A 9,607-nucleotide genomic window follows, 5' to 3' on the forward strand; every position below is an offset into this window, starting at 1 on the left:
TTCCCATTTGCCATATGTTTTCATCTAAGGTAAAGTGGGACTAAGAAGCTTATTTGTTAAGTTAACAACATTCAGTAAAAAAGAACTACAATATTTGTCCTCTTGTGTATGGCTTACTTCACTTAGCATGTTTTCAAAGGCCTATCCATCTTGTAGACAATTATATTTTTAAATTCCATTTTTCTGTATGAGTGAGATTGAAATCCTGCAATATGTAACCTTTCAGCTGATGAAAAGCCATTTGCATCTTTTCCCATTTCCTCTCAGTTCGTGTCTGTAGTCCATTCTCCCTAACTAAGAATAGGAAATACCTTTACATTTATTCAAATATTTAGGTCCAACATTTGAAATTCTCTTCTCTTCATATAAATCTTGCATAGTTATGTTAAATTAAGGTAGTTCTTTAAATTGGCATTAAAAAAATAACTAATAATTGAACTCGAGAGGCATCTTTCCAAGTTACAGTCATCCTTTCAATTTGCAAAATTTGAAGTTGCATTAAAATTCCACAAGGTGGCAGCCTGGTTCCATTAAATTGGGCTTACTGCACTGATTAAATTCTGGTTTACTACACTGATTAAAATACATTCTAAATATTCCCAATATTGGCATCCCCAAGTACAAAAAAAAAGATTTCTAAACCAACATTGGAAATCTATGAAGGCTTTTTCTCACAGGAACAACTTAACAAATGATGTTTAATTTTGTAAATTAGTTTACAAATCATTTCACATTAAAGTAGTTATAATAGAGTCATGGAATTTTATACTTAAACAAAAGAAATAATTTATTTAATTATATAATTCTTGCCCAAATGCAAATATCTTTATCTTTGGTTTAAAAAGACACAGTAATATGAATGTAAAATGGTGCCATTGATGTAGAGAACAGTATGGCAGTTCCTCAGAAATTTACACATAGAATTATCATATGATTCATCAGTTCCACTTCTGGGTATACCCTCCAGAGAATTGAAAGCAGGAACTCAAACAGGTATTTGTACACCCACATTCATCTCAACATTATTCATAGTAGCTTAAAAGTGAACACAACCCAAGTATCCATCTACAGATGAACGGACCAAAAAAATGTGGTCTACATACTCAATGGAATATTATTCAACTTTAAAAAGGAATAAAATTTTGATACATGCTACAGCATGGATGAATGAACCTTGATGACATTATGCTAAGTTAAATAAGCCACTCACAAAAGGACAAATAGTGTAAGTTCCACTTATAGGAGGTACCCAGAGTTGTCAAATTCATAGAAGTGTAGCAGAATGGTGTTTGCCAGGGGATGAGGAGTTATCGTTTAATGGGTATGGAGTTTCAATTTCAGAAGATAAAAGAGATCTGGATATGGACGGTGGTGATGGTTGCACAACAATGTAAATACACTTAATGTCACTGAAATGTACCCTTAAAAAATGGTTAACATGGTAAATTTTAATATTGTATATTTTACTACAACAAAAAAAGATGCTCAAAAAAATAAATTCAAGTGGAGAAATTTATAAAGAATACTAAAGTCCCCCCCTTTACTGTATATCTTTACAAAATATAAGTACACACCTACATCCATGTATAAATAACTCAATATTATAAATTGTATCAATCAAATAGCGAAAAATCTACTTTACTCTTTAAAAAAAAATTTAACATACAGGAAAATTTACCTTTTTTTGTGGTAGAGTTCTGTGAGTTTTATTTATTTTCTATTTTATTTTATTAATTTATTTCTTGTGTGTCTGGCCAGTCTGAGTTCTGTGACTTTTAATACGTATATAGATTTGTGTAACACCACCAAAATCAGCATACAGAATAGTTCTATTACTCCCCCCAAAACTCCTTATGCTACCACTTTATAGTCACACCCTCCCCAACACTAATATTGGAAAACGACTGATCTGTTCTCCCTATCATATTATCTTTTCCAGAATATGTAACCTTTTGAGTCTGCCTTCTTTCACTTAGCAAAATGCCTTTGATACTCATGAAAGTTTTTGCCTGTATCAATAGTTCATTCTTTTTAATACCGAGTAGCATTACATTATACAAATAAACCACACTGTTGTTTTCCCATTCAACTGTTGAAGGACATTTGGGTGGTTTCCAGCTTCTAGAGATCGTGAACAGGACTGTTATACAGGTTTTTGTGTAAATGTACTTTTTAATCACCCTAGGGTAAATACAAAGGAAAGGGATTGTTGAGTCATAATGTACTCGTAAGTTTATGTTTACCTTTGTAAGAAATTACCAAATTGTTTTCCACAGTGGCTGTACCATTTTGCAAAGCCAACAGCAATGTGTGAAAGTTCAGTTGCTCCACATCCTTACCAGCAATTGATATCGTTCTAAGTTTTTATGGTAGCCATTCTACTAGGTTAGTGATGTCTCATCATGGTTTTAACTTGTGTTTCTTTAATGATTAAAGAGGTTGAATATCTTTTCATGTGCTACCATATCTCCCCTTTGGTGACATATCTCTTTGCGTCTTTTGCCCATTTTAAAGAACTTGATAGTTTGTTTTCTCACTATTATGTTATGAGAGTCCTTTACATATTCTGGATACAGTCCTTTGTTGGATATGTGATTTACAAATATTTTTCTCCCAGTCTATAGCTTCTCTTTTACATTCGTATGGAACAAACATCTTCAATTTTGATAAAGTCTGAATTATCAATTTATTCTTTTATGGATTGTACTTTTGGTTCATGTTTTTCCTAACCTCAGGTCATGAAGATTTTCTCCTATGTTTTATTCTACAAGTCTTGTGGTTTTATATTTATATCTGTGATGATCCATTTTGGGTAAATTTTTATACAAGACATAAGGTTTAGGTATATGTTCATTTTTTCGCTCATAATGTTCAATTATTCCAACATCATTTGTTGAAAATGGTTGCTCCACTGAATTGCCTTTTCACCTTTGCTAAAAGTAAGTTGGCTATATTTATATAAGTCTATTTCTAGACTTTCTTTTCTCTTCCTTTGATCTATATATTTGTCTTTTGGCCACTACCACAGAGTCATGATTATGGCAGGTTTACAGAAAGTCTTCAAGTCAGATACTATGATTCCATCAACTTCATTATTCTGCAAAATTGTTTTGGTTACTCTAGTTCGTTTGATTTTCTATATAAGTTTAAGAATCCACTTATCTATATCTAAAAAGATCCTGCTAGGATTTTGATTGTAATGGACACATTTATTGAGTTTTCCTATCTATGAACATGGTATGTCTCTCATTTAGTTTTCTTTTTTTTCTTCCATGAGCATTTTGTAGTTTTCAGCATAAATATCCTGTACATGTCTTGCCAAAATCATACCTAAGCATTGCATTTTTGAAGGAGTTATTGTAAATAGAATTTTATTTTTAAATCTCAGTTTCCAATTGTTCATTGTTAGTAAACAGAAATATGATTGACTTTTGTGTGTTGACATTGTATCCTATAACCTTGCTTACTCACTTACTAGTTCTAGAAGGTTTTTTTGTAGATTCCTTGGCATATGTAGACAATCATGTCATCTATATAGCAATAATTTATTTCTTTCTTTCCAATCTGTATGCATTTTTATTACTTTTTCTTGGCTATTTTACTAACTAGGATTTCCCATACAATGTTGAAAACAAGTGGTGAGAATGGAAATCCTTGCCTTATATCCTATTTAGGGGGAAAACATTTGTCTTTCACAAATAAGTATAATGTGGGCCGGCCCATGGCTCACTCGGGAGAGTGCGGTGCTGATAACACCAAGGCCCCGGGTTCAGATCCCATGTAGGGATGGCCGGTTAGCTCACTGGCTGAGCGTGGTGCTGACAACACCAAGCCAAGGGTTAAGATCCCCTTACCGGTCATCTTTTAAAAAAAAAAATAATAATAAATATAATGTTAATGTTAACTATAGTTTACTGAATTTTTTTCTTAATCATAAATGGTTAACTTTTATCAAATGTTTTTCCTGCATTAATTATATGATAATGTGCTTTTTCTTGGTCTGTAGTTTTCTTTTCTTGTACTGTCCTTGCCTGGTTTTGATATCAGGGTAATGTTCTCATAAAATGAGTTGGTAAGTATTCCCTTCTCTTCTATTTTCTAAAGTAGATGATGAACTATTGCTATTATTCTTCTGAACATATTTGATAGAATTCTTCAGTGAAACCATCTCAGCCTGGAATTTCTTTTTCAGAAGGTTTTTGCTATGAATTAAATTTCTTTAATAGTTTCAATACTATTTCTTACTCATCTTGGGTGACTCTTGGTAATTTGTGGTTTTTGAGGAACTGGTCCATTTGATCTAAGTTACCAAATTTACATAGGTATAGTATTCCCTTATCCTTTTACTTTTTCTTGAACTGAACAGAAATGAAAATGCAACATATCAAAATTTGTAGAGGGACACTTATAGCGTTAAATCCTTATGTTAGAAAAAAAAAGATTTCATATCAATAATCTCAACTTCTACTTTAATAAATTAGAAAATAAACAACAAAATAAACCCAAAACGAATAGAAGGAAGGAAATAATAAAGATAGCGCACAAATCAATGCAATTGAAAACAGTTAATAAAGAAAATTAAGCCAAAAGCCTGTTCTTTAAGAAAATCACTAAGACTGTTAAACCTATAGTCAGGCTGATAAAGAAAAAAAGCAAAAAGACACATTACCAACAGTACAAATGATTTCACTACAGAACCTACTGCTGTTAAGAGGATAAGTAAATACTATGAACAACTCTATGGTTATACATTTAGCAACTTAGCAGAAATAAGAGTGCAATCTTATAACACTAAGGTCACAGGTCTGGATCCCTGTACCAGCCAGCCTCAAAAAATGTATAATAATAATAATAATAATAAAAGAAGAAATGAAACAATTCCTTGAAGGACACAAAGTACTAAAACTCTCTCAAGATGAAATAGATAACCTGAATATTTTTATATGTATTAACAAAATTGAATTCATAGATAAAAACTTTCAAAAAAACCCCTCCAGGCCCAGATTATACAATCTCTTCCAGAAAATAGAAAAGGAGGAAGTACTTCCCTATTCACTTTATGTGGCCAGCATTATTCCGACAGTAAAACCAGACAAGGACAGTGCAAGAAAATTACAGATCATTATCCATCATGAGCATAACACAGAAACAAAAATACTCAACAAAATATTTGCATACTGAATCCAGCAATACATAAAAAGGATGATATATCATGGACAATGGGATTTTTCCTAGGAATGTAAGGCTGATTTATCACTGAAAATAAAGCAACAAAACATACCATATTAAAACCACATGATTATATCAGTTGATGCCAAAAAAGCATTAGACAAAATTCAATGTTCATTCATGATAAAAATTCTCAACAAACTAGGAGTGAAAGGGAACTTCTTCAAACTGATAAAGGGCATCTCCAAAAATAACCTAGAGCTAACAGTATACCTAATGGCAAAAAACTGAATGCCTCCCCCATCAGATCAGAACAAAGCAAAAATGTCCATCCATTTTCCCTATTTCTATTCAACATATACTGGAAGTCTTAGCCAGTGTAGTAAAAGGTAAAGAAAGAAAAGGCATACAGATTGGAAACGAAGAAATGAAATTTCCTCTACTCAAAGGTAACACTTCTAAATTTTAAAAAGTCCCAAACTACAAAAATCTCGTAGAACTAATAAATGAGTTTAGTGAGGTTGAGAATATAAAGTTAACACACAGAAATCATATTAGAAAAAATTGGAAATGGAAATTGAAAAACAGAATGATTCATAATGGCACCAAAAACATGGAATTCTTAGACATAAATTTAACAGAATGCATGCAAGATTTGCATACTGAAAATCATGCACTGATGAAAGAAATTGTTTAAAGACCTAAATAAATGGAGAGATATACTATTATTCATTGATTAAAAGACAGTATTAGGGCCGGCCCATGGCTCACTTGGGAGAGTATGGTGTTGATAACACCAAGGCCACAGGTTTGGATCCCTATATAGGGATGGCCGATTCGCTCATTTGGGAGAGCATGGTGCTGACAACACCAAGTCAAGGGTTAAGATCCCCTTACCGGTCATCTTTAAAAAAAAAAAAAGACGATATTGTTAAGTCTCAAGATTGTCAATTCTCTCCATATTTATCTATAGTCTTAACATAATCCCAATCAAAATCTTAGCATAAGTTTTTTTTTGTAGATTGAAAAACTGATTCTAAAATTTATATGGGAAAGTAAGGAATTAGAATAGCCTGAATAAAAATGAATGAAGTTGAAGATGCCATGTTTTTAAGACTTATTGATTTCAAGCTTACTATAAATCTACAGTAATCAAGAAAGAATAGAAACTTTAGCAATCAACTCAATAAATATAATGGTACTTCAAAAAGTTCACGGAAAAATAGAATTGAAAGATAAAATGAATCTTTCTATGAACTTTTTGAAGATCCCTCATATGGTCAGAAAGTTATAATAATGAAAAATGTGGTACTGACATAAAGAAAGACATATAGGCCAACAGAATAGAGTGCCCAGAAATAAACACTCGCATACATGTCAAATGATGTTCTACAAGGATGCCAAGACCATTCAATGGGGAAAAGACAGTCATTTTAACAGATGGTGATAGGAATACTTCTCCACATGCAAAAGAATGAAATTGGAACTTTACCTTATGCCATGAACAAAAATGGATCAAAGGATTAAATATAAGAGCTAAAACTATAAAACTGTTAGAGAAAAACATATGGGAGAAGTTTCATGAAGTTGTATTTAACAAAGATTTCTTAGGTATGACACCAAAGGCATAGAAGACAAAAGAAAAAAATGGACAAATTGGATTGCATCAAAATTTTAAAATTTTGTGCATCTAAGAGCACTATCAACAGAGTGAAAAGGCAAAACACAGAATGGGAGAAGTACTTGCAAATCACATGTCTGAAAAAGGATCAATATCCAGAATATGTAAAGAACGCCTACAATTCAACAAAAAAAACAGCCCAAAGAAAAAATGTGCAAAGGACTTGAGCAGACATTTCTCTGAAAAGAAGATATACAAATGACCAACAAGCACATGAAAAGATGCTCAACATCTTTAGTCAGTAGGGAAATTCAAATCAAAACCATGATGAGACATGATTATCATTAAAAACAAGCAAACAAACAAAACCAGAAAACAACTGTTGACGAAAATGTGGAGAAATTGTGACCTTTGAGCATTGTGGGTGGGAATGTAAAATAGTGCAGCCACTGTGGAAAACTGTATGGTAGTTCTTCAAAAAAGTAAACATAGAATTACCATATGATTCAGCAATTCCACTTCTGGGTATATAGCCCCTTGAAAGCAAGGACTTGAACAGTTATTTGTACACCTATGTTCATAAAAGCACATTTGCAATGGCCTAAAGTTGGAAACAATTCAAATCCATCAGTGGATGACAGGATCAACAAAATGTGGTATACACATATAATGGGATATTATTAGGCCTTAAAAATGAATGAAATTCTGACACATGCTACAACATGGATGAATCTCAAAGACATTATGCTAACTGAAATAAGCTGGATGGAAAAGAACAAATATTGTATAATTCTACTTATTTGACCTACTCAGAGTAGTCAAATACATAGAAATAGCCCCTGGTAGTCTTCTGTCAGAATTGGGAGTTGCTGTTTAAAGGGTACAGAGTTTCAGTATGGGAGGATGGAAAAGTCCTGGAAATAAGTGGTGATGATGTGAATGTACTTAATGCCATTGAACTGTACTTAAAAATGGTTAAATGGTAAATTTTGTTATGTATATTCACCACAATAAAAACGGGGAAAAAAGAGAAAAAAATACATTCTAGCCCGCAATGACACCGTGATTATGGTGATATAGTGCTATGGAGTTGTGGCAATTTCCTACCTTCTTTAATTTTACTTTATATGTAAGCAGACAGTTGGGGGAGTCAAGCTCCACTCCACAATGAGTTACAGTTTCTCTTTCTGGTCTACCAGTATTTCCTCCCTCTCTGCACGTTTCCCTTCCTTTCATCTGCTGCTCTTTCTTAAACTCTTAACTACATAAGATAAGAGTATCAGTAAACAGACAAGTTTGTAATAGACTACTTAAACTCTAAACGTTCTCCTCTATTTTTAATATGCTAAAATGTTTTTCTTTAATCCTGAATATTTCATTAATTTGATTTAATTATGATTGTCACTTTTTAAAAAATCTGTTAATACGGTATGTTCATAGTAATAGGTTTTCTGATGAACCATTCCTTGCATCTCTAGGGTCATCTTTCTTGATCATATTATATACTGCTGAGTTTGACTTGCAATTTTATTTAGGATTCTTTTGTCTATATTCATTTCTGCTTTTCCCGTACATTGTGAGATTTTGTCAGGCTCTGGGATTTTACAAGGGGCAAGTTAGCCCGTACTGTTCTGTGGTTGCTGGCATAGGATATGAGACTTCTGGGTCAAAGGACTTTACTGCTCACAGCACAGCACACAGCATGAATATCATTAGCACGTTTCCCTCAATCCCCAAGTCCCACAGGAGCAAGGTGAAAGTTCCCAGATGGGTACTGCATATGCAATGAGTTTGTATAGCAGTTGAGGAACACTGGCCTTAGGGAATTCACCATTTTAATGCAAGTCTGCTCTTTGTCCCAGAACCTCATCTTTCGAGATTGCTCAGACACATGGCTCAGGCAAAGTGGTCAGGTCCTTACATTTTTGACATAACCAGTGAGAATACACAGGGACTCAGGATCCAAGACAGACTGCCTTTCCCAACAAAGTTTTAGTATCAAGATTATGCTAACCTCAATTAACATTTTTTTTTTTTTTGCATCTGGCCAATAATGGGGAACTTCCTCTTTTTAATTCCAGAAACTATCCGAATAAACTAGGGATTTATGTGTTTCCTGAAGTTTTGATAAAACTTAGAACTAATTGGGCCTTGTGTTTCTGCTGGTGGTTGTGGGAGTGGGGGGGAAAGAGAGAATTTTGATGTGATCATTTTAAGTCATTTGTGTTTTTTTCCCTCTTGAGTGAACATTTTGTATTTTCCCAGAAAATTAACCTACATCAAAGTTCCCAAATATATAAGCTGCTTTTATGATTTCTTGAATCTACTCAATTTCTATCTCCTTTTTCATTCAAGATATTTGTGTTTTCTCTTTTTCTACAGCTCCTGCATTTTCTGCAATGGAGAGGAAAATCATCTCTGTTCTCCTACAGAGCCATGGAACTTTAAATCTTCACATACCTGCTACAGGTCCAAAATGGAGTGGGAACCATAGTTCCTATTCATCCTATTTTTGTGGACTGGAACAATCTAGCTATTACAAGAACTTCCTCACCTTGTAGTAATCTAGCAGGGGCATCAGTGTAGGTCTCTGAGTTTCTGGAGCAGAGTAATCATTAATTCAGCCAAAGGAGATCCTTTATCTCACCCTTGGAGGTACCCCCAATTACGTGATTCTTGTTACCCATACTCTTCACTTCGTTTGGGGCACAGAAATGCTGATTCCATGGTCTGTCAGTAGGCCTGAGACGTAGGATGGGATATTGTCTACTTGCTTCTCATAGTAGTGAATGCTTATAATTTTAAATTTTTTCATTT

The sequence above is a fragment of the Cynocephalus volans genome, chromosome 13 (assembly GCF_027409185.1).
Source record: "Cynocephalus volans isolate mCynVol1 chromosome 13, mCynVol1.pri, whole genome shotgun sequence".
Lineage (NCBI taxonomy): Eukaryota > Metazoa > Chordata > Mammalia > Dermoptera > Cynocephalidae > Cynocephalus > Cynocephalus volans.